Raw genomic sequence first — 24,200 nt, 5'->3', positions numbered from 1 at the left:
TAGATGTGGACAATCATTAAAGATTGATGGGCCATGATCTAATAAGCAAGTATTAAGAAAGTCATGATTTTTTAAAAGACAGCTTTATCTTTAAATATCTAAAAATCTTTATCTAAAAATAGTCTCACACACATAATAAAGAATTATAACTTGCTTTGAAAGAATTCTGATAATTTCTCATTGATCAAGAGAAAATTATGTCTCTAACCAGTAGAATATTTCAAGAAATATGGGAGCTTCTTTAATGGGAAACATTGGTCCATTAGGTATGTTTCTACTATGCACAAAATAAACAGATACTTAAATCTATTTGTATTCCTATAATTGCATCAATGTTCAAATGATATCTGTCTTAGAAATATGTATTTGTCAAACCTATTTGTAAATTAAAAGTTTTGTGGACTTTTCTAGCTTTATGAATGAGTCAGTTGTTTCACTCAATCAAACAGAAAACATGTTTGTTGGCTAGGGAAAATAAGCTAATAGTAATAATACATTTCACCTTGTTAAGTAGAAAAATGTTATATATTGATATAATTGAATCTCTAACACAAACAAGCAAAAATGTCACTCCTGTAATCACCTTAATTATGTTATTTACAAGGTTGTGATTTGAAAATCCATTCAAGCTCTCTAGATGAATAAATAAATACTCATTAACAGGAAAAAAAAAAGCATCTGAAGGAGGGAAGAAGATGAGCTCCCACTGCTCTGTCACAAGGGAATTGGTGTCGCTTTCTGCAGTGTGACTCAGAGGACCACTTCTGGGACCCCACACTCATGCCTGCTTAAGGTAAGGACAAATTGGGAATTCTTAAAAACAAGAAGAGAGAAATTGGTCCAACAGGAACAATCCTAACAGATGCAAATATAGGCTGAGTGCTGTTGAAGACTTTGTCATTCACAGGGGTAAAAAGAAAAACGAAAACCAAGCTTGCAATGCCCTGTCAGTTTGTTGGAATTGTTGTCATCAAAAGTCATGCTCACAAAATGAATATTCGGGTTGCCTATCACTGGTGATTAGTCAAAAATTATAGCATTACAAGAATTACACTGCAAAGCCCAAGACTGGGCAGTAGGAATGAAAATCAGGAATTCCCAGTGTGCTATTTGAAAACAGGTTTAAGAAGAGTGAAAAAAAGAAAAAAGATAAAAAACAATCAGCCCACAATGAATGGCTTCTTTATGGACAGTCAATACTCAGAATAAAGAGCCAAGCACATGCCAAGATTTAAGCCACCTAAATCAATATGTTTGTCACTGATATAAACAAGGAGAATCTTGAAAACTCAAAAAGCAGATCTAATTGATGAAGTATTCAAAAGCTAAGAAAAATCAAATGTTTATTTATTAATGACTTAAAAGTGCCAGCTGTAAAGTGAAGCACTTCGTCTTGTTTTAGCACTGGCAGGAATCAGTGCTATAGCTATCCATTTGCTACTCCCCGTGCAACCACTTGAAAAGAAAGTATTTTTGCATAAAGTGCTAGTTTGCTTCACAATGCCACTGAACTGAAACACTTCATAAAGCATCTGTCCTTTTATTTATTCTTCAATCCCCTTCCTCACAGATACATTCAGACATATATGTAGATACAAACTCCTTGACTGGTTTCAAAAACATTTCAAAGAGATACATGGATGTCTCCTAAATTCACGCAAATTTCATGGAGCCACAGTCTAACAAGAGGAGAGAGATCATGTTTCCACCAAGGGAAAAACCATGGTACAGACCTAACAGTGAACTTCCAGCAGAGCTTCGAGGACGTGCGTCAGCAGATGTACACTGGTTGCTCAGCAACTCAAAGCCAGCCACACACAATTACAGAATGGTTTGGGATGGAAAGGACCTGAAAGATTATCTACTTCCAACCTCCCCACCATAGGCAGTGACGCCCTTTGGGAGTTAAGTCACCACCATAAACAGTGAAGAATTTCCTCCTTATATTCAGTATAAATCTACCCTCTTTCAGTTTAAAATGGTTGCCCCTTGTCCTGGTAGAAAGTATTTCATCATCTTTCCCATAAGCCTACTTTTTTACATTGAAAGGCTACAGTAAGGTCTTCCCAGAGCCTTCTCCAGTCTGAACAACTCCAACCAATCACGAGAGAAAAGTGAGAGGAACAGACAGTGGAAATGAAATAATATAATCACTAAAAAAGCTCCCATGTTCCCAGGAACTCCCTACAAAAGTGCTTTAAACAGGGTACACCTTTGATATTTTTTTCATCCACTTTAGTAGCTATGTTGCACATATGCATCTGTTTAACAGAGTTTACTGCATGTAAGTTTGGCCCTATATTCCTTATAAAAACAAGACAGGACCCATGTTGTTGTGAATGGTTTGGTGCTGCCCTTCCTACCTTTGGCATGAGACCATGGAGTAGTTCATTTGCTCATTTGAAGGAAAAAAGTAAAGATCAAGAGAAAATAGTTGCTGAATTATTGCAGAGACTCTAGAAAAGTACTGGGGAATGGATTATTATAAAAAGGAAAGAAAGAAAGGGAGAAAGGAAGGAAAAAAACCAGCAAGCAAAAACCATTGCTGAAGTCTGGGTAATACCTACATTGGTAACTAGAGGCCAGCATTAGGAGAACATTAGTAATAAAGAAAGCAATGGAGCTTAGCCAGCAATAAGTCAGGCAGTATTCCAGAAAGGCTAGTGATATTTAGGGGAACTGATGATAAGAAGAGAAAGTAGGATGCTGCAAGTGTGTTGGCTGATGTAAGGATGACATAACTACCAGAAAGGAAGTAATTAAAGCTAAATTTCTGCCTTCAAAACCTGTTAGGGGTATCTCTCAGGCTGAATAATATTCTCCACAAGCGGCACTGCATCTGGCATTTCCATTAAGAATGGATACAGAAAGCTTCCTTGAAGCTTTAGAAGAGATACACTGAGGTCAGCCAAGACACTTAATTTTGGGAATGCTGGATCAGGTCTTAAGGAGAATTTAGACATACAGAATATATTTTAAAGGAAGTTCTAGCTTGCAAAATTCATTTTCATTTCAAATTGAACCAATATGTCAAATTTTGAAACTATTAGTGTGAGTGTCTCTGTGGTGTAATATGTTTTGTCAACCCAAAGAAGTTATTTTTTTCTGAATTTTAGTACAGACTTCAATTTGCTGGTTTTATATTCCATTATCTACATTTCAAAATACAAAACATCTATTTGAAATTGAAAACCCAAATAGCACAATTTTACAACGTTGCAAAGGCAGCATGGACAGACCTTATGAAACTTCTTCATTCCATTTTTTAATACGTAAGTCAACACATTCACAAGGAATGTTTAGATACCGCCTATTGAAAAAAAATATTAGAAAAAATTCTATCAGCTGTTCTACTGATTCACTTTATAATGGAAAGGGAACGGAGTTGAAAGAGCTAATGAGGTCTTTTAAATCTCTAATTTCTACAACTTTGTACATTTCATGTCTCTTTTCCATTTTCACAAGGATCTTGACATTATCTAAGTTAGGAAGAAGAGTGGTGTTTTATAGGCTTTTTTAACTGTTATTTAGATAATGAGTAAGTTAACTTGGTAATAAAAAAAAAAAGGATGTCATGTAGTATTCACTAAGAAACAGTGCTTATTTTCTTTCTTTTTTTTTTTTTTTTCTTCCGTCCAGTACTCTGTATTGAAATTTGAAAAGCCCTTTTTCGGATTCTGCACTTTGCTATTGCACATGTAATAATAGGACACTCTGGCCTTTGATACAATTCTCTTCCGGGAACAAAAGCTTCCTTTGGCACAACTACAGCCAAAGCTTGTTGTAGGTTACACATGTCTTTCCAGTCAAGCGTGATTAATAACTGTTAAAAAAAATGCTCATGACCCATGGCAAGTATTCTTTCAACTATAATACTAGCATTATGGGTTCTGAATCTCAGTAATTTTAAAATGTGCTTCTACAATGGAACTATAATTTAATTACTTTTTCTGCAGCCTGTTCCATTTTGTTTCATCACTTTGATTGCACCATGAGCTTGGCAGCTTATGGAAGACTGCATCTGCCTCCAGGATTATTTCACTGGGCTCTTTCGACATCTGTTTCTGAAAATGACTTTATTTGCAGTGGCATAAAGAATAATCAGAGACTTGTTTAATCCAGATAAATTGGAAAAGAGAGAGACGCAGTCAGTCGGAGGGAGGGAAGAGACAGGGGAAAAAAGAGAAAGCAAATTTATGCTGCATGCTGCAGAAGACATCAAAATAATCCTAGTTGTTCCCATACTTCTGAAAACGCTGTCATCTAATGGATTATGATACATGAAAAGATGAGTCACCACGTCAGTTCTTTTTTATGTTCAGATGGAATTCATAGATGTAATACATAAGACTTTCCAGCTATAGCTTCTCTTTGTGCTCAATCAGTTTAATGTAATTTTCATGAACTACGTTTGCTCATTCTCTGAGACTGTATCGCGGTCTGAAATGATCTGCAGCAGTTGACAAAAGTGCCTACATTAAAGGAGCTAAAGCGAGGCTCCAGCAATGACCTGACATCCTTCCAAACACGGCTGCAGTGGACACCTGTTGCAGAGTGACACAGCACAGGCTGCTGAGCACACAGCTTAGCAGTGACTGTGATGGATATCATTCACATACCAGCAGATGTGAACAGGGTCACCTGCGTTTCAGAAGAGCAAGTGCAAGGCATCTATAATAGGCCTGAGTTTCTATCAGCTCGTTTTCAATACAGTGGAAATCACTATTGGCAACTGCAGTTTATTTTTTGCGATCCAGGTGGGTTTCCTAAAGTTTCTGGAAAACCATGGCAAGCACTTAAAAAAGTACACTCTAACATACCACAAGTATTGATCAGGGTTTGTTTTCTTCTTATTTCTCCTTTCCTTTTGGAGGTTTTCCTTCTGTGGTACTTGCTGGCCTATTGCTACAGTGAGCACGCCAGAAACAGCCACACCAAACAGATTATCCAACCAGTTTGGACACGTATTTTGGCAGGAATCGCTTTTAGGGCAATCCCAAAGCAGGCCATTCAGTTTTTCCAGTAATAATGAAAAAAAAAAAAAAAAAAAAATCCTTGCCCTCAGAAGCAGTCAGTATTATGCAAATACACAATAGCTGGGTCTAAAAAACTTAGTAATAGTCTGATTCCCTTAATTGTGTAGCCTTAATGTCACAACGGTCTCAAAACATTTGGGCTTTCCTTTCTCATTAGACCATGCTGCATTTCACCTCACCTAAAGGCAGTCCCAACTTCCTCCCGGGACTTTGTCCATCCAGGGCAAGAAACTCCCTTCTTCTTCAACAGTGTGCTCTCAGAGGTGCACGTGCACTATGCTGCCGTCCCTGTGGGAAGGCCACAAAAAGGAAAAACAAAAAATTCCTTCACTTTTGTATTTTACTGCTCAGCTTTCCTTAGCAGAATACTGCAGGTGAACCAGGGATCTCGAAAAGCTCAAAGCTTCCATACTCATCTATTTATACAAGTAGCAAAACACCTCTGGCAACCTGTGTGTCTAGCAGCTTGGCAAGCTTGAGAGACCGTGTTTGTGAGCCTAGTCATTTCTTCACCAAAGACGTAATCCCAAATGCAAACCCCTAAAACTTCTGGAAAGTGATCACACACTCTGTTCAAAAAGCACAGCAAAACAAAAATATACAGCTCATGAAAAGAGTCCTCAAGGCAGAGTGTTTTGCTGAGGAGCTATGTGAACACCAGGAGAACAAGATCCTTGCTCCTTCCTTCATGATGAACCTCCCAAACTGAAATTGTCTGAGAAGGAGCTGAAGATCTGATGGAAGATACCATCTATTCACAGAAGGTTGCTATTTGGGAAGCCCCCATAAAGAGAGATAAATTCCAATATAAGTGAATGTGAAAATTTCATTAACAGAAATTATTAACAATTATTAATTTAGAACAAAACTTGGGCTGTAGCACCGCAGTTACATTGGGCTAATGACCACGCAAATACGCTATTCATTGCTTTTTTAGAGCTTCGAAGTAAACTATATCTATCTTAAGACATACAGATGGTTATTGTAAGTTCATAAGGCTTTTTTGTCATCTTGCCAATACTGCCTAAGAACAAGAAGCAGTCATGCTTAATTGGAAATTCTCCCCAAAGAACTCATAAGAATGTAGTATTTTACAGGCAAGGTAAAAATAGGTTTGCCTCTGACGTACCAGTTGGTACTGGTCAGTTGGTAGTGGCCACCACTATATAATGAATAGATGTCTTTGCTGCCCTGCCCATCAGAAGTGGCTCAGTGGTGACCCCAGATATTTTTATAAAAAGTGTCCTTAAAGACACTCAGGATAAGTGTTAGAACATATGGATGTTTACCTTAGCGTGGTCACGTGACCTTGGGATGAAGCTCTCAGACTGTTTGTAGTGCCAAAGATAATGTAAGCCTTTAAGCACTTGTAATAAAGCAAAGTCTGGGTCAAGCCAGGCCAAGGCTGCTCTACACTCAAAACACTTAACAGAACAACACGGCTGTTAAGTTCTATACTGTTTGTAAGCCAGTCTGGAAGTGGGGTATATGCTCTGGTCAGATGAGAAACCAGAGTACCAAGGGCAAAATTGTGGCAGTGAGCCAGAGAAGGGCATTCTTTCAGTACTTGAAGGGAGTGTATAAACAGGAGGGGGAACAACAGTTTACGCGAGTTGATAGTGATAGGACAAGGGGGAATGGTTTTAAATTAAGGCAGGGGAGGTTTAGGTTAGATATTAGGAAGAAGTTTTTCACACAGAGGGTGGTGACGCACTGGAACAGGTCGCCCAGAGAGGTTGTGGATGCCCCATCCCTGGAGGCATTCAAATCCAGGCTGGATGTGGCTCTGGGCAGCCTGGTCAGGTGGTTGGCGATCCTGAACACAGCAAGGGGGTTGAAACTCAATGATCACTGAGGTCACTTTCAACCCAGGCCATTCTATGATTCTTCCATCATCTGAGGAGAGATAGAAAATGCCCGATGCTGCATGTAGCAGAGGAGAAAGCAGCAAGCTAACAAATTGTCACAATGCTATTTTTTTTTCTTCCCCAACAGGGTGATGAAGTTGTAATGGAGAAAGACAGGGAAAGAGCTCTTGGCAACCGAGCAGCTGACAGGAGGCAATAGATGAACAAGTCGGGTGCTAATTGGGGCTTGCAGCAACTAGAATCAATATTAACAACAAAGTAGATGGAAAAACTGAAAAAAAAAAAAAAAAAGAAATCAGAGAGAGTGTTCAGAACTTTGGGGAAATACTGTAGGTACAGTCATGCTTGATCCGCATAATCTCGAGAGAAGGTGCCTCTGTCCTCTTAAAAGCAATTGTTTTCAGACATAAAACCTGTGCTTTGGGTAAATTCAAGTAACCAGATTTGTATCTATCTATTTAAGGTAAAGAGATGGAATTCCAGCGCTCATTCACAGCTGCAAAATAGGCCTCCTGCCACCACAAGCTCACTACTTTGCACAGGACTGCATTTAAAACAAAGCTCCCCAGGGTGGTAACAGAGCTATCTTGTGTCTTTATTTTCAGCTGTCTATTACGGAGGTAAATTCGCTGTTACTTCAGTAACAGTGCATGTTTCAGCTGTATGAAAATGGTTTTAACTACTTTTCTGAGCTCTTGGTGAATTAGGCTGCTCCACAGAAAATCTTTCCAGCAGAATTACTGTACTGTGCTTATCGAAGTGTTAAAAAAAGTGTTTGCATCTCAGTTTTTTGCCTTCATTTAAGAAAAGCCAAGAATGCAGCACAAGAAGAGGCACCAACTCTAGGTGTACTACCTCCGGTTTGGACTTTCCTCCAAAAGAAAGTCCAGCCAAAAACTCCCTCATTCACCAGCAAGGGTTGCTAACCATGCTAATGCCCTTCAGGTGAGATCCATCTCAGGAAGTGACCTTAAGAACCATTTGTATCTGTCTGAGACAGTTCCACTCAACTCCAGCAGGAAGAGAAAGTGGGGGCACCTAAAAGTGTAACATGCTTTTTGACCACCACTCTTGTCTTAGGCAGAGCATAGGAACCTTTCCTGAGGACACCTGAAAGGTTACACTGGCAGCAGGGACCAGCTCTTCCAAAACTAAAATCAACGTAGGGCAATAGAAATAGCAGAGATGCCTGCTAAGTGTTGAGACAATGGCATGTCCTTTTGTATTTAAGTGCAGGTGACTATCTACATAAACTATACAACTGGTGACCCAAGCTGCTGAATTAAAGCACATAGAAAATCCTGGAACCTGCCCAGGTTGAGCAAAACTGCTCAACAAAACTGCTTTAGGTCAGCAGGAGGATCACACGACAGAATATTAACTCTTCCTCTTCCATTTCCCCTCAGTATACTTCATACAAATGAACCATTTTTTTGTTGTTGCAGCACGTAAAGAAAGCTCCTTATAAATCGCTTTCTTATTCTACGCTTCTCAACTATGTAATTGATTTTCACCTATAGCTTAAATTCACATCCTCGAATTGAAAACAAGTAAAGGCTGCTGAAATTAAAATGGACCTTGTTTGTAATGGGCAGATCTAGTAATCATCTATATCTATTTTCCAACTTAAAAGGGGAAGTGATAACATTAAGAAAGAAAATAAACAGTGTGGGAGACTTCACTGTGCTCTGCTCAGTTACCCTCTGCTCAAGATATGGCACACAGAGCAGTGGGCACCTTTGTGTCTGCACACTTACACATAAAACCTACTGCACTGGTAACAGAGTTGGTATATTTTCTGCTAACCGGAATACGGCAACAAAGCACTGCCAAGAGGATCTAATCTGCATTCATTTATAAAGCAAATCAATATTTTCCCAGACTGCAATAGCTCTCAGAATGTTTAATGCTGAGTTCATGCACAGGATCTTTTTCTTCAGGATCGAAACCTTCAACTGCTATCATAAAGGTGAAGCTCTATCTTTGGGCAGCAGCAGCAGCAGCACTCAGTTAGGCTACCTAGTGCCTGCCTGCCCTGTAGTGTGATGCAAAATCAAGACCATGGAGAGATGAGCCATGTAATACATATATACACACATACCTACATTCATTCTTATGGAGTCCAACATACATAAAACTGCCAGTGTTAGCCACAACACTCCCTCAATGCTCAGAGGTAATATTCTGATCACATAAAATGCAGCAGCAACTACAGTTTTTATCACATAGCCCTTCCATAAACGCATGTCAGATTACGCATTGTTCTTGCTAATGTGAATGCCAGTCTGGATCACTCACAGGCTACAGGTGAGCTCCAGGTCACCCCGAGACCTCTGTGGAGCTGAAGCATGAAATCTCAGCACTGCACAGGTGAAAAGCCTTTCCTACAGTGGTTGGAAAGGATACATTGGTACTGCCCTTCTGGCATGAAGCAGGTCAAAGTAAAATGCTAATCTGTGTACTTCTGACCCCTACACTAAAGCACAAAGGAGGGCAGGACAACTACTGTGGGTGTGTAAAATGCACAACCCAGCTCCTCAATTCTGTGAGCACAGGTGAGTGGGCAGTGGAAGGCCACAGGTGGGGCTCTTCTGAGAGCAAACTGAATCTTTATGGAGGGACGTCAGGCAGCTAAAAATGATGGTAAGGAAAACAGTGTATTTGCTGGCTGACTTCTACCATCCCTTTACTTGTCCTACAGTGACCTGTTGGCTGTAAAAGGCTGCTGACGAAAGTCTGTAAGATAAGAGGGTGAAAGAGAAGGCGTTTTAGGGGAAGGATGTACTAGACATGCATGGTGTGTTACATACTGTACATGGCATTTTAAGTATTCTCCTCTGTTTCCCTTGACTTCCTTGTACTCTAAATAGGAAAGCTGGTGAACCAATCTCAGGGATTTCCTGTGACAGATTTGATTAATGGCAAAATGAAGGAAAATAGATTTAGGTAGGCTGAAAATGCTGAATCTAATTTTTTATTTTCCTGAAGTGAGAGAAACATAAATTCAAGTGAGGTATGAGGACTTTTGGAGAAGAATTACATGTGTAATTTGTTATTATGGCTAGCTGTATTATAACAATAACAACCTAAACAACCCCTATAACAACACATCATTGTCTCCCATAGTATTCCTTCTAAACTAAAATTTCAGATGCTGTATAAAGGCTAAAGCATCATGTTTTATATGAGCTATGTATGCATTAATGGTGGGATATCTGCAGCAGTATCCCCAGGCCTTACGCAAGCTAACAGTGTTCTTCCTCCCTCCGGGCCACACTGCTTTCTTCCTTCTCAGCACTCACAGCCTGGCAGGGAAGGCCTCTGCTATACAATTCAAGAGACTCAAACCCAAATGTTCTGAATTTCTGCAAGCTATTTTGTTAGCAATTCATAAATGAGAAACTGAACTATAACTCCTATTTCTATTACCTAAATATTTGCCAAGATATATGGCAAATATTTAGGTAATAAATATTTGAATATTTATAGAATATAGAATATTTGCTATCTATTCCCAGATAGTTTTTGCTATGAAAAAAACAACAGTGGTATCCAGATCTCCAGGGAATACAGATAAATAAGATAATCACAGTCCTGAATGGTACTGTACTCCAAAATGCTGGAGAAAACTAGTAGAAACAACTGCAAAACAAGAGAAGAGTTGCAAGTATGAATGGCAAAGATGACTGAGCACTTGAGCAGTACCTCTCAGCTCATGCAAATACACAGTGCAAGTCATTCTCTTTCTGTTCCCTGCATCACTGAAGCTGATGTAGAGGGACAGTAGTATGCCCGCTTCCCCCACCCCATACATACACACACACGCAACGCAGCTGCTGACATTCGAGCGGTTCTAAGAAAGACTGATTTGCTATGAAGATTTTGGAAATACATAAGGCAAAACTCTTACCTCCTCTTTACTGATGGACTTTTAACACCCAGCTTGACTTTACACACAGACTGAGTGTAACAGCTGCGCTCTTTCAAAATAACGAGATACAGAATTACTAATTTTGCCACCCAAGTCATCAGAGCAGAGTTTCTTCTTTGCGGCCATGAGATTCCTTTCAGATGACATAAAAAAGATAATCTATGGAGAGGAGGATGAAATGACTCACATATTTTATTAAAACAGAGACTTACGACTCCGTGTCACATAGGTTTGGCAGAAAGTAAAGTTGTACACAGCCTATTACAAAAGCCATGTTGTTGGTCTCTCCCACAAACGCCTAAGTCACTGAAGCTACTTGAAAAACTTTCATGAAAACAGCTTTTTCATGGAAAGCTGAGTTTTTCTGCCAGCGGTGTTCCTTCTTTTAAACAAAGATCGTTGTTTGTCATGTGAAGGACGCTCCACTATTCCACTTTCCAACTCTAATCACAAAATACATTTGCAGCGCATATTACAACAACAATGGCTCTTCATGAGGAGAAGTCTTTGCTGGATGAGCTGACAGCCTGCGGATACCACAAAGCTGCTAGAACTCACTGTCCAGCCTCTCTTCCCTTTCCCTTTCTCATTTTCAGATCTGACCCAAGCAGCTGCAGTATGAACTCTGGGAGAAAACTTTTTCCTTTCCTCACCCCAGTCTCTCATGCCCTGAAGCGAACACAACTCAATACAATCAGTGAGCTCAATTACAGAGAAATGACTAATGTAAAAATGCTAGCAACAACAAAGGAATTGCCAAAGGATAGGCAAGAAAGCCCTATACTAACAGCACCTGTGCTGCAGAAAATGGCAGTTACATTTATCTACAGGTTCACACAGGTGAAATTCCTTGCAAATCCCTGAGCCTGGTATTTCTTATTGGGTAGGAGACGTCAGAATACACAGAAACTTGATGCAAGGGCTCAGGTGCAACTGATGGTATGTGAATCCAACCACCTATGCCCTATTCTACACTACAGTGGCCTCCAAGCCCCTGCAGGGATTTTGGCCAGGCAGAGCCTTGCTGTTTAGTCCTATGCATCCTATGAGTTCAACATCAAGGCTCACAAACTCACATCCCCACTTTCAGAGTCAAGAATGTTGCTTCACATTCTTCAGACATTTAAGACAATAACATCCCATGTACTACCTGTGGACTTAGCTAGCTCAAAGCAAGGAGGCAAAACCCCTTTCTGCTCTTTGCAGGTAAGTCATAAGCAACACAGACAGGCAGAGTCAAGGTAAATTGAAACAACAGTACTACTTGTAGGCTCGACTGTGAAAGCAACAGCCTGCACAACAGGCCTTAAAGAAAGCACTAACAAGATCTTTATTACCAGTTTCTGATGGCACTGGTTAGCAGCGGGCAAGATGTAATTTTTCATTGCTAAAGCTCTACCAGTACGGCCTTTCAAGCCAACATACGGTCAAAACCATGTCCTTAGCAGGAATAGTCCAAGCTGTAACCACACAAGAGGTGCACTGGTGGTATGGCTGCGGATTTACAAAGCCATCCTACTTTTCACATCAACTGAGCATGCATTCTTAATTTCAGTGAGACTGCTTGATTTATTAAAAGTACCCAGGATTGTGCTTTATTGTTACGCAGGTAACGCTACCTTGAACTCTTCAAGGCAAACAGACATTTACATCTTTAGTAGATTAGAAGTGTTGGCTTCATTCGAGTTTGTATACCAAACAAATCTAATTTGGAGATTTTTGTATCCCTTTTGTTCCTGGTACACCAAAAGCTAATCCACTTATTTGGCGTACTTCTGCTGTAAGATGGTTTATGACCTCACACTTTTTGCAATACATTTAAAATTTGTCATAGACTGGCATTGAAAGAGATTTAAATCTGAAATCTTGCTATATTGTGGCAGCTAATTGATCACTATGAACTCTGCAGCTAGTTCAACCAGCGTTTGTCAACAGTTTGACAAATACAGCGTTTTTATGCTGCTGGTAAATTGTCCGTAAAGAAAATAAAGTTTTTATACATACATTTGCCATTCTCAGGTGTAGCGGGATTGATTTTTCTGGCTACAGGTTTATCCTGAACTGTTCACAGTGAATAACAAACATAGTGGACAACATACTGCAGTCTGTATTCAAGAACAGTTGTGAGTGTAACAAACCTGGCTTATCTCATCATAGGACATCTGGCTCAAGACCCTGGGCAGCCTGATCTGGTGGGGGCAGCCCTGCCCACAGCAATGGTTGGGGCTGGGTGGGCTTTAAGGTCACCTCTGATCTAAGTCATTCTATGGTTCTATGATCACAAAATAAACACTTCTGACCTAAAAGTGTGCGTGAAGCTAAACTAATATTTTCATGCTCATTAAATGAAAAACAAAATCAAATCAAATCTCTAATTTAAGAACTGTATGTGACCGTAAGCCAATTCAGCTCTAACTTGCAGCCTCCTGTTAACAGGGCAGGCAAGGCTGCGTGCCTGCTGCATGTCCTTGTTGTGAGTATACATGCCAGTACATTTGCACCCTTAGCAGGTCCCCAGGTGAATGGGCAGACAAAGAGGGGCGTTTTATTAGAAGACATTGAAAGTGCCTTTGTTTTCATACTATATTTAGCCAGTGATAGATAACACTCTTTCTGATCATTCTTCCTTTTCTTTGTGTCATTACAAAATTCCCAGGAAGACGCCATGTAAAACACTACAACAACAGAACAGTAGCAGTGCACCTGCACACACTGCAAAAATGAAAGCAGAGTTACGGAGACATTTTATGCGATGACAAAGGCAGTTTAAAAGGACTCCATCCTTTCTTTCTTTATCTGTGCTTCTTTCCTGCAGTCCTCTATCCCCCTAGTCATGCTGATGCAACCTTAAGTGGAACAAAACCATGATTTACGTGAAAAGCAAGTCAAACCAACAAACCAAACAGAAGAACACACCAGATTTGGGTCTGGCTTATAGCACAACTTCGCAACCAATAAACTGGCGCAACATGGAAACGAGTGAACAACAGGGCGGGAACAGTAACTTATTAAATTGGCTTTGCTGACTGAAAAAAACAAAACCAAAACATTTGTGCCACCATAAGTGTTTATACAAAATGGATAGCACTGAAGAGTCAGATGTTACATTTTTTTTTCCTGGCAGTTTTGCCCATTTCTAGTTGGCCAGGGTTGAAGTTTTCTGCTGTTTCTTAGGGACCCCACTGGACAACTTGGTATCTTTCTGTAATTCCTTGCTGTTTCTTAATAATGCAGCCTCAGTTCCAGCAAGGAACAGTTTTGTGGAACTGATTTTCTTGGCAGGGTGAACTGTAACCTTCTTTGTCTCTGCCATATAAGAGGAGGGTTCATTTCTTACTTATTGATGTCTTCATCAGTCTTAGACCTGCAGTGCCAAGATGGAAAGAGGTATGAAATCTGGAGGCTTTTAAAGTAGTCTGCAGATTTTCTTCAACAATTTCTGCATCAAGTCACAGGTGTGGTTTCTTTTTTCTTTTTAGGAGAACAGCATACAGTATTTCCCAGTTAGCTATGACAACTAAAAGCCAAAACACACACACACACAATGTACTGATTTTGACTCCTCTTATATTAATTATGACTTTTTAAGAAAATGAAAGTTCTCTTGCAAACATTTTGTTCAACGAACGAAAATGTTCTTTCATGTTTCTGAGATGTTTTGAAATCCCTAGGCAGAAGATGATGCGTAAGCCTTACTTTTAAACTTCCCACCTCCTTGTCCTCAGAGAAACAGTACACAAAATTCCTGGCAGAGAAAGTGAATGCTACAGAAATATAGCCAATATTTCTCCATGGAAAAAAAAATCTTTCTTTTTCCCCCCGTTTTAGAAAAGTACTTGGGCCCAGATGCCACCAGGTGAAATTTAACAGCAGATGTCCCATCAAAAGGCATGCCAAGCAAACTGAAGTTATTTTAGTGATCTGCTGGCACTCCAGCATACGTAGCTCGGTGTTATTAACTGAATTCTCCCTGTTCACCTGATGTGGATTTAAACTCATCTTTGTCTTGCGGGAAGAACTACAGAAGAGTAATATGATTAGTTCAGAAGCTGCTAGAATGATTAAAGGAGGATGCATAGACTGAAGTGTGTGGTGAGGAACAACAACTAGTTCCAGCAAGATTCGTGATCTTCCCACCAAGAGCCCAGAAGCAAACTGTATTGTTCCACGTCTGTGGCGGTGTCCTGGCACGCTTTTATATAACAATCTCTTTCTGACACTTTTGCTAATGCATTCTTTTGGAGATGGGCTGAAGCCAAAGCCTGAACTCAGAGCTCTGAGGCAGCACTTCTTTTATCCAAACCCCCAAGAAGTATTTCCACCAAGCGCTAGTAGGCAGACCTAAGCTTTAAAACCAGGCCTTATCTTTCCTTTGCTCCCACCATACAAAATATAAGCCTTTTTATTATATTTTAGTAAGAATTGATCTAAGCCTTCAAGCCTGGACAGACTGCTCCTCTCCCCACACTACAAAATGACCATTTCTCAGCATCAGCATACACACTCCAGACTTGGGATGGCGGCGTGTCTAGAGCTCAGGCAGACTCACTGCTGAGCTCCCCACTGCCACTGCAGCAGCACACACTTTGCTTGGAACCCCAGGGAGCAAGATCAGCCTGGCTTGCCCATGGCTGGCAGCCAAGGGGAAAGGATATGCCTGGCTAGACTTCTCCATTCCCACACTGCGTGGAGCCAGTTCCTCACCCCAGTGCCTTTCCTCCCCCCACAGCCCTGGGGCAGTGCCAGCAATGAAGACTCCAGTCTCAAGCTCATCTGATTTAAACACAAGACCGTCATTTCCTTCCCTGAAGTCATTCTCCCTCTTCATTACACAATTGTCAATTCCTAGATTAACTTCTTCGACAACATCCTCATTCATTACACCAAACTGATTAATGCCCTGAACACTACTCATCTCAAGCCCAAAAGGAATGCTGCTTCTCTGGAAAAAAACTGCTGCAACGATGTAATTCATGACTATAGCACAATACCGATATATAAACAGTCCAAGTAGAAGGCATATAAGAAAACACACATCTGGCTTTCACTAGCTCCTGGGAACTTGTTTCTGCTACTTTAAAGTTCTTCTCAGATTGTTTTTCAGTGCAACAGTACATACTTTCTGTTAAGCATTGACAGTGGGGTTTGAGCGGTAATGGAAACAGATATGAAGAGAGTCTCTGTCTCGAGGAATCTCCTTTCAAGCAAAAAGAGAAGCATAAAGAAAATGACTGAACCCTTTTGGCCCAACAGAACATCATGATCTTCGCCTATCACTGCCAGCAACATTAAACCTACTGATATCTCAGCCACGAACTGCTACTGGGGAACACAGAGCAATTTCTTCAGCGAGAAGGAAAGCTAAATGTCACCTAAGTCTATGTAGTTACCATTCTACGGTGCAGCAGCATTTATAGCACAGGTATAAAATCTCCAGTGCCCTGCAAGCCTTCATTCATTAAAACAGTCCTTTTATTTATATATTTTCTTATTTATTGAGCAAACAACTCGTACAAGGACTCAGTATGGAGGCTGTGCCTTAACAATTACTTCATTAAGCTTCATCAGTCTAATCAATATCACTTCCACTTTCGCTCTGCTTTACAATTAGTGTCACATAATGCACAAGTCATCACACACCATGAGGTGTTTTTTTTTGAAATGGGAATTGTGGCTGTACCACATGCAAGCTCACAGCACTAAGAAAAAGCAACACTACTTTAGTTCTACCCCCTACTTTCCTTCAAGATTTGACTCCTTCAAGTCTTCTTCCTGCAATGCTCAGCACATTTCCATTTCTAAAAAGTATATTTTTAATATTCTGTGAATTTTATGCACTCCAATTTGCAAACACATTTGAGCTTCTGAATATAAAGGGTCACTTTATGCAAAGTTAAAAAGAACTGAATAATCATTTATTTCAGACAAAGATTCCTTTGTTCCCCAAAGTTGTTGCTATGCACGTTGATGCAGGAGTATAACTTGACTGCAGGAAACAAGAAAGCTTTGTAGCTTGCATTTTTTTTTGGCTTACAAACACAGTCCCGTTCATTGTGGCCACAGAGACATTGCTTTATTTTTTACCAGTATTAGTAATGAAACAATCTTTTCTTGCTAATGGTTAGTGCAACACCATTAATACACAACTGGGATGCAACAGACCTGTCTTTATGGGTTTCAGGGCTGGAAAGCCTGTTTTTTGCACAGAGATTTTTAGTGCTCCAAGGCACCGAATGGTACCAGTGATAGGCAGTGGCTGATGGCTGACAGTGTACTGTCCAGCCATCTCTCCTCCTATGCAGTTTGCACAGTGCAAGTCACATCTCAGACCTGCTCACACTGCTCCCCACGGCCTTCTGCTTTCTGTTTTGGATATGCTATGAGGTTCTCCGTAGCTCAGAGTGAGGCAGCCTCAGAAAACCACACCTCTCAGCACAGATTTGTGCCACGAGTGATGAAGCAGAAAACAGAGAGCCCTGAAAGTCATCACTGTCTGCAACCTTTGCACTGAACAGAAAGGCAATCTGGGGAGGTCTCTTATCTCAGATCAGACCTGGGACATTGGGACATCAGACATGGGCATTTCAACAGAGTAGAATTTCATTTATGGCAACACAGATTTAAGTATTCACTTGCACATGGACCATTACTTAAGGAAAATTAGCTCACAGAAAATATTTGATTTTAAAAAACAAATGAAGCAGAGCCACAGATACTTGAAATTACTTTGGGAGCAAAGAAAAATATCTACTGTCTTATTTATTGGATGACAACCCGGCCCATGGCGGGGTCTTGTAACCAGATGATCTTTAAGGTCCCTTCCAACCCAAACCGTTCTATGATTCTGGTGTCTGAGTGAGTCTTCTGTGAGAAACTTGAAGCCTGAGAACAGTATTCTCTCTTCTTTGACTCCAACAAACTGCACCATCATTATCCTGAGTACTGGAGAAAATCAGCCGTTGTTGTCCTTCTCAGATACGGCTGAATCACTCCTGGATCTGCAGGCAGAAGAGGGATGGGAACTTGGGGCTGGACGGGCATGAAAACATCATCAATCCCATTACCAAAGAAAGCTGTGCTAAGCAACTGCTTTAAGACTGCCCAGGATGTAGAGGTATTCTCTTCTGGAGCATAAACATATATGGCGTCAGGCACCAAGTAGCTCAGCAACTGAGGAATAGAGAGCAACACCAATAATGCCAAAAAGCAGCATGTAAGGAGATATCATGTAGCAGCCAAAGGCCTATCAGCAGCAATTTGGACAGCACATCTGACAGCTACAATTCTGCTTCATTTTGTCATTCTGACTTATAGAATCATTAAGGTTGGAATAGACCACAAAGATCATCTAGCCTAACCACCAACCCATCCTTACCATGACCACTAATCACTTTCCTCAGTGCCAAATCCACACAGTTCTTGAACATCTCCATGGTTTTCAAGAAAAAATATCACACACAGTTACTCTGAAAAGTAATTTGATTCATCAGTTACCCTCATTTGGCAAGGGGAAACAACAATATTATTGCCTTTTACTTGAAAGAAAATAAGCAACAGTTAAACATTGAAATGGATGACTACATATCTTAAGGACTTTTCTAATGAGTTAGATGAGCTTTTCTGCCTTCTCCAATACTAATTTTTGTATTTAGTGATGTTGCATATCAGGTGACATCCGGAGCGCACCTAATTTGTTCATAAAGAGATGAATCAACTCACTGAAGGAGATTTTCTGTCCCCTACCACAAAATGTATGGAGACTAGAAGAATGTATAATGCCACATTCTCAGGATGCAAAAAACTACCAACAGCAGAGCTCTGGCTTGCCTGCTCTCTTTTTTGGCTCTTCAGTTAGGTTCTGCTCTGTTAAGTTAGGATGAAATCACACCGAACACTACACTAATGCTTCTGTTAATTAACAACATGCTTCCCAATTGCACTTTCCATTCCCACAAAAAGTGCTGCATTTTCACAAAGTAACACTTGTAGTGAGGCATTCAAACATGCTAATTGCAGCTCTGTCTCCCAGGGGGGGAGATGTATGGGCTTACCCAGCATTAGTTAAAGACTTCTGAGTTGATTTCACCTTATTACTGTTATTAAAAACATTCGGAAAAGTTACAATTTATTTTACTTTTGCAAGCTTGCACAAATTCAGCTCAAGAGCAAATAAAAAGATATTCCAGTATGCATTACAAAGATAGATACAACCCAACTAGTTTTACACCTGCCTTACAGAAATGTAAATAGAGGCAAAACGGGAAGAGAAACTCTTCAGACATTTCTGGCTGGCTGTCTTCCACAGAAATGGAAGATGGGAATACTCTGCATTGGCTGTGATGTGACAGAGAAACAATTATAGATTGTGCAAAGCAGATGCAATTGTAAATTGCAGCATATGCAAATCCATCAGTGTAGCTTCCTACAAACACTGCATATTCATTTTTTTTTTTTTAATGAACTTCACTTGTATTGAGTATTTCAGGCTTTGTTGCTCTGCTTTATTTTTATCTGGTTGCTGGGTAGTAATAAAAAAAAAGATTGAAAAGTTCAGTCACAAGACAGCAGGAACCAGGGCTTTGTTAATGCAGATTCTTGTTTACTGCAAACGCTGATGGATGTGGATGGAGAATCTGGGTCAAAAAAGCACAACAGAGAATGCTACCTGTACTTGTACTGAATAGCAGGCAGCTGGGAAATCGGCAAGTTCAAATGCAAAAACAGTAGGAATCTCCTTCAATGAGATGATTCATCTCTCTATAAAAGCATTTTAGATTTTTAGCCGAAGTGAGAAAAGTTGGTATTTCCAACTGAATTAATGCTTCACTGTCTGGAAAACTTCGATTTCCAATAGTTCTAAGAATCTGTGGTTCCTACTTGTGTGTCCATGCAGCAGTAAGGCTCGTCTTGCTTCACATCTTTGAATTCTAACCATGGCAGCACTGACTGTATTGAGGAATATATCAGCATATGTGAGGACTTGCGGGTCGGGGAGGAACCACTCTTCAGAATAGTTGTCTACTGCTAGATAGGGAAAGAGAATGAAGAGATGTCTCAGAGAACATATAATTAAGAAACGGTCTGGGAAGAGAAGCCTCAAGAATCCTGTTCTATTTTGAAAACAGCTGCTATACAGATAACTTACAATAATCTGCCTGTAAGACTGTAGGGTAATGTTATAAAATTGATGATGCAATTTTTGACCACGTATAAGTGATGAGATATTGTATAATGAAAAAGAAAAAAAGACAAAAAACAGGCCACTGCGTGAAGATAATGTCTGGAGTGCATCAGGAGTGAGTTAACAGGACACAGAGAATGGAATAAAAGCCAGAGGGACCCACACCATTTTACAATGAGTCACCACTCTCCAAAATAACAAACCAATATAGACAACATATCTAATCAACATCCAAGCAATATGACAGGCTCTGAACCAGATCTTGAAAACAATAATACTGAGCATCATGACGAGTTTTTTCTTCAGTGAAATACGTGCACCTAATATCTTCATTTTTACAAAAGTATATATTTCAGTAGGCAAATACATTTGATTATATGTTGTTACTAGTTGCAAAGGTGTAGCCCAACTTGAAAGAGTTGACTGTTCCTCAAAAGCTCAAACAAGCGCAGCACATTATGCATCCTTAGTCTTCTAGTTGTATTTGTACACTTCCTTTTTTCAAGCCAGCAGGAAAAGTATGAAAGCCTATCTGAAAATAGGTATGCAACTATTATCACACATACAAAGTCTTTATACCTCATCAAAAGTCTTTTTCAATGCGACTACTAAAAGTCTAGAGCTAGTTTATTTAGTTTTTGGCATTACTGCATAGGAAAGGGTAAGGCAAATAGCCTCCAAACTCAAGTGCTAAGAAGAGTTAGGAAAAATTGCTCTATGTGTTTTAAAGTAAGATCATATTTTAAAAGAAAAGTAATAATTAAAAAATGGCTCCTCCAAATTCATACTTTCTTCTAAAAGTCAAGTTCTTGAAAACAAAAATTAAAAGCCCAGCACTCTCCTAGTGGAAACTACCAGAAACTGCCATTAAAATCAGTGGCAGCCACATCAACGGCAGTGGAAATGGAAGATAAATTAATTGTCTCTGAGCCCATCATTATTGAAAAAACAAAACCATAAGCATAAGATTAATTTTTTACAATATAGATGTTTGGTGTTACAAAGTCAATTAGTAAAATGAAAAGTTAGGGCAAATCCATCACTGTCAGTTAAGATACATTAAAGATAATATTGTCTCTTTGGTGTTCTTGCTAATTTAAAGGCGTTTACCCTGAGGCTACTGCTATTCAGCAGTATGCAAACATTAGCTTGTGACTTAATGATGTTTGCTAATACGTTCACTTTAATGGACTGTTTTCTTCCAAATTTAAAGGTGAACTGCCAAGCAAAAAGACTATGTCTCTACCGTTGCTTTAAGATGTATTGAAGAACTGAAACAGCTTAAACATTGTCAGCTAAGATATTTTATCTTTTCTCTTTCAGCTCCTTCTTCATGGTGCTCTGAGCAGTGGAGCATCTTGTTCATTTCCTTTGATTGATGATGTTTCTCCATCTCCCAAAAATTGCAGTTGGTTTTGGGAACTGCAAAAAGCCTGGCTGCCTTTTGGTGTCCACTCTCACACTTCCCAGAAGAGGGGAATGCTAAGTCCAGGCTGCTCAGACAGCAACTGCTCTTCCACACAATGGCACGTGTGCTGCAAAACTGGGAGGAAAAAGGGAGGCCAGCAACCACCCAGCAAACCCAAGGCATGTCTCGCCTCATTTCCAAAAAGGTGCTGAACCAATGGGAGTCAGCTCCAGTGGGGAATGCTGGCAGCCCAGCATAAGTTGGGACCCCAACCTACTGCTGGATTTGATACACACCTGAAAGTCCTAGAAAATTCCTTGGATGATTTGGTTCTTCACTCTCCTCAAAAATCACTGTGATTGCTTAACATACAAGCGGACTATTTTTGATGCATGTCTAAATATATACGTGAGCACAAAGTAAAGAATAAGAACCCATGTTTTTCCCTAGGAAACCAGAACCTTTTATCAGTACTAGCAGTGATGCAGATAAACACTTTATTGAGTGGTTAAAAATGCTTCAGATAAATCCCAGGGTACTGGGTCTAGAAGACACCTCACAAAATTTGTCAGCTTCTTGAGCGGGTATGTCTTCGCTCAGATACAAAAAAATCTCTAAGCTCAATCCCTGTACTCTACAAGAAGGCTTTATATTGTGCTACATTTACACAAATCAACAGCCCTAGCTGGAGAAACTAAGACCAAGGGAGTCATTTGTGACTGTAATGAGATGAGGATCTGTACTCACTCTGCCAATGTCTGCCTTTCACAGATGGGGCAGAAAGGCTACCCCAGGCATTAGCATTTTAGGAAACAGGTGAAAAAGACAGTCATCAATCTGCCATGCCCTATCTGTTGTACAAAGTATACTGTTAATAGAATTGCATTATTAAACAGGCATTTAACATGGACAAGCACTAATTAAAATTAATTACTTGATTTTTAAACACTGTCCACAGTTAAAGCATTCAACTCTCTGTCAAGAGAACAATAGAAGACAGTACTCCCATTCCCATTACAGGTATCACTTAGTTTGTATGGGAGAAGATAACTGATGCTATGGAGGAATAGATTTTATTTTAAATGCCACCCAGCTGTCCTCTCCCATCCTTGTGCACCAGTTTTGCAGAGGGCAAGACACAGCTCTCCAGCGATTCAATCAGTGGGTATGGTTTCAGCTATCTCAATGAATGACTCTCCAGGTAAAAACAAAAGAAGTATAACATTTTGTTCTATACGCTGAACCTCAAAGGTCTTGATGTTGAAATGTCACTGGTCAGAGATGTCCAAACAAATATACTTCAGCAAGAATTGTAACCTTTAATAATAATAATAATAATAGAAGGATATATATTTGTCTTCAGCACAGAAGAAAAGTATTCAAATAAAATTCAAATCCAACACTACAACTGGTATTCAATAGCATTCAATTTACATAAAAAAAATACAATTAAGCATTTATGAAACTCACAAAGAACCAGGAAGATGGTTTTACCTTCAGTTACTGAAACTGCAAAAACCTGTGATTCCAACAGATGCTTCCTGATATGTATTACTTTCTCAGTAAGGAGCTCTAAGAGATATAATCAGAGATGGGTGCTTAATGAAATACAAATCCACTTCCACCTGCTTTGTCTGATAGCAAAATTCATCTCAAAGTAATTACCCTTTTAGTAGAGGACCAGCAAGCTTTAAGATCCCCTTTGAACTTTCATACTAGCGTTTAAATAGGATTTAAAAGAGATACAGTTATTGTGTTGACTATCTGCCTAAATTCTTAACTTAAGCTGTGAAACAGATCGCACAGCAGAGCACGCAAGTCAACAAGTCTTGTGATTAATGGTGTCATAGGCTGACAATACATCTACTGAAAAACAGCCTGGGCACTTTCACATTCAGCATCCATAGCTAGGAATCAATCACCAACCATCTGTATAAGCACAAGACCTTCTTGTGTTACTGAACATAAAATTGTGGCAGGTCAGGTTATATGTCTGGATTTCTTGATGGCCAAAGTCCACATCTCTTTTCTTGCTATGCTGCAACAGTAAAGCTGCAACAGTCAGTTAATTAATTTGAAAATCAAGCCTCATATTAACACTGACAAATAATCCAATGAACACTGAAAGAGTGCTTGGGACTAGTTAGTTTTATTTAGGTTTGGTACCAGTGATTCTTCCATTCAGCAAAAAAAGGAAGTCCCTGGCCACAATGACACCATGTCTACCCAAACTGAAGCTTCCAAGAGCAGCTGTTCCTTAAACGCTCTGCTGCAGCACTTGTTCTCAGGCTGTTGACGTTTGCCACCAATCTCAGTGAGTTGGAAAGTTCAGAATGCCAAACATGTGAGCTCCAGAACAGAAAGCTCTAGAGGAGCTACCTAGAAGTGCTTTCAGCAAGTTGTCATCCTGCCTTTATCTCATATATCCTTCAATTTGAAATACAATTCTAACATAAACACCATGTTATTTCTCTGCTTTTCTCTTCTTATCCATTTGGACCACAAAAGTGGCTTTTATTTTAATCTCCTTACAGTTTATCTGTATCACTGCCAGAAATTAATACTCTACACAGCAAATTGCCACAACAATATTACTAAAAAGTTCTAATATTTCTGTGTAGACAAACAGAACTTGAGAGAAACACTTTATAAGGACAACCAGTGACATCTTCATCCAAAGGGTAATTTTCTGATCCCATATTTTACTCAGTGAGCTCAAAATAATCCTCCTGCTCAAGATATACTCAAGGAAATGCACACAAAATGAAACATTTTC

The 24,200-nt window shown here is 39.7% G+C and overlaps 1 protein-coding gene across 19 annotated transcripts in view; it reads right to left on the bottom strand.

Annotated features, from left to right (window-relative positions):
* LOC420965 (poly(rC) binding protein 2) overlaps window positions 1-24,200 on the bottom strand; it is a 489,700-nt gene that overhangs the window by 68,678 nt on the left and 396,822 nt on the right. Inside the window, exon 4 of one of the 19 annotated variants that reach the window (XM_040695568.2) lies at window positions 19,713-19,859. The exons of 17 other annotated variants lie outside the window; for them this stretch is intronic. The gene's annotated coding sequence lies outside the window, so the exon portion shown is untranslated. Of the gene's footprint in view, window positions 1-10,814; window positions 10,871-19,712; window positions 19,860-24,200 lie in introns of those variants that run through there. One more of the 19 variants, XM_040695573.2, reaches the window with a different exon arrangement.

Source organism: Gallus gallus, chromosome 2 (assembly GCF_016699485.2).
Source record: "Gallus gallus isolate bGalGal1 chromosome 2, bGalGal1.mat.broiler.GRCg7b, whole genome shotgun sequence".
Taxonomy (NCBI): domain Eukaryota; kingdom Metazoa; phylum Chordata; class Aves; order Galliformes; family Phasianidae; genus Gallus; species Gallus gallus.
The sequence above is the reverse complement of the archived record's forward strand: the minus strand, read 5'-3'. Positions and strand labels throughout refer to the sequence as shown.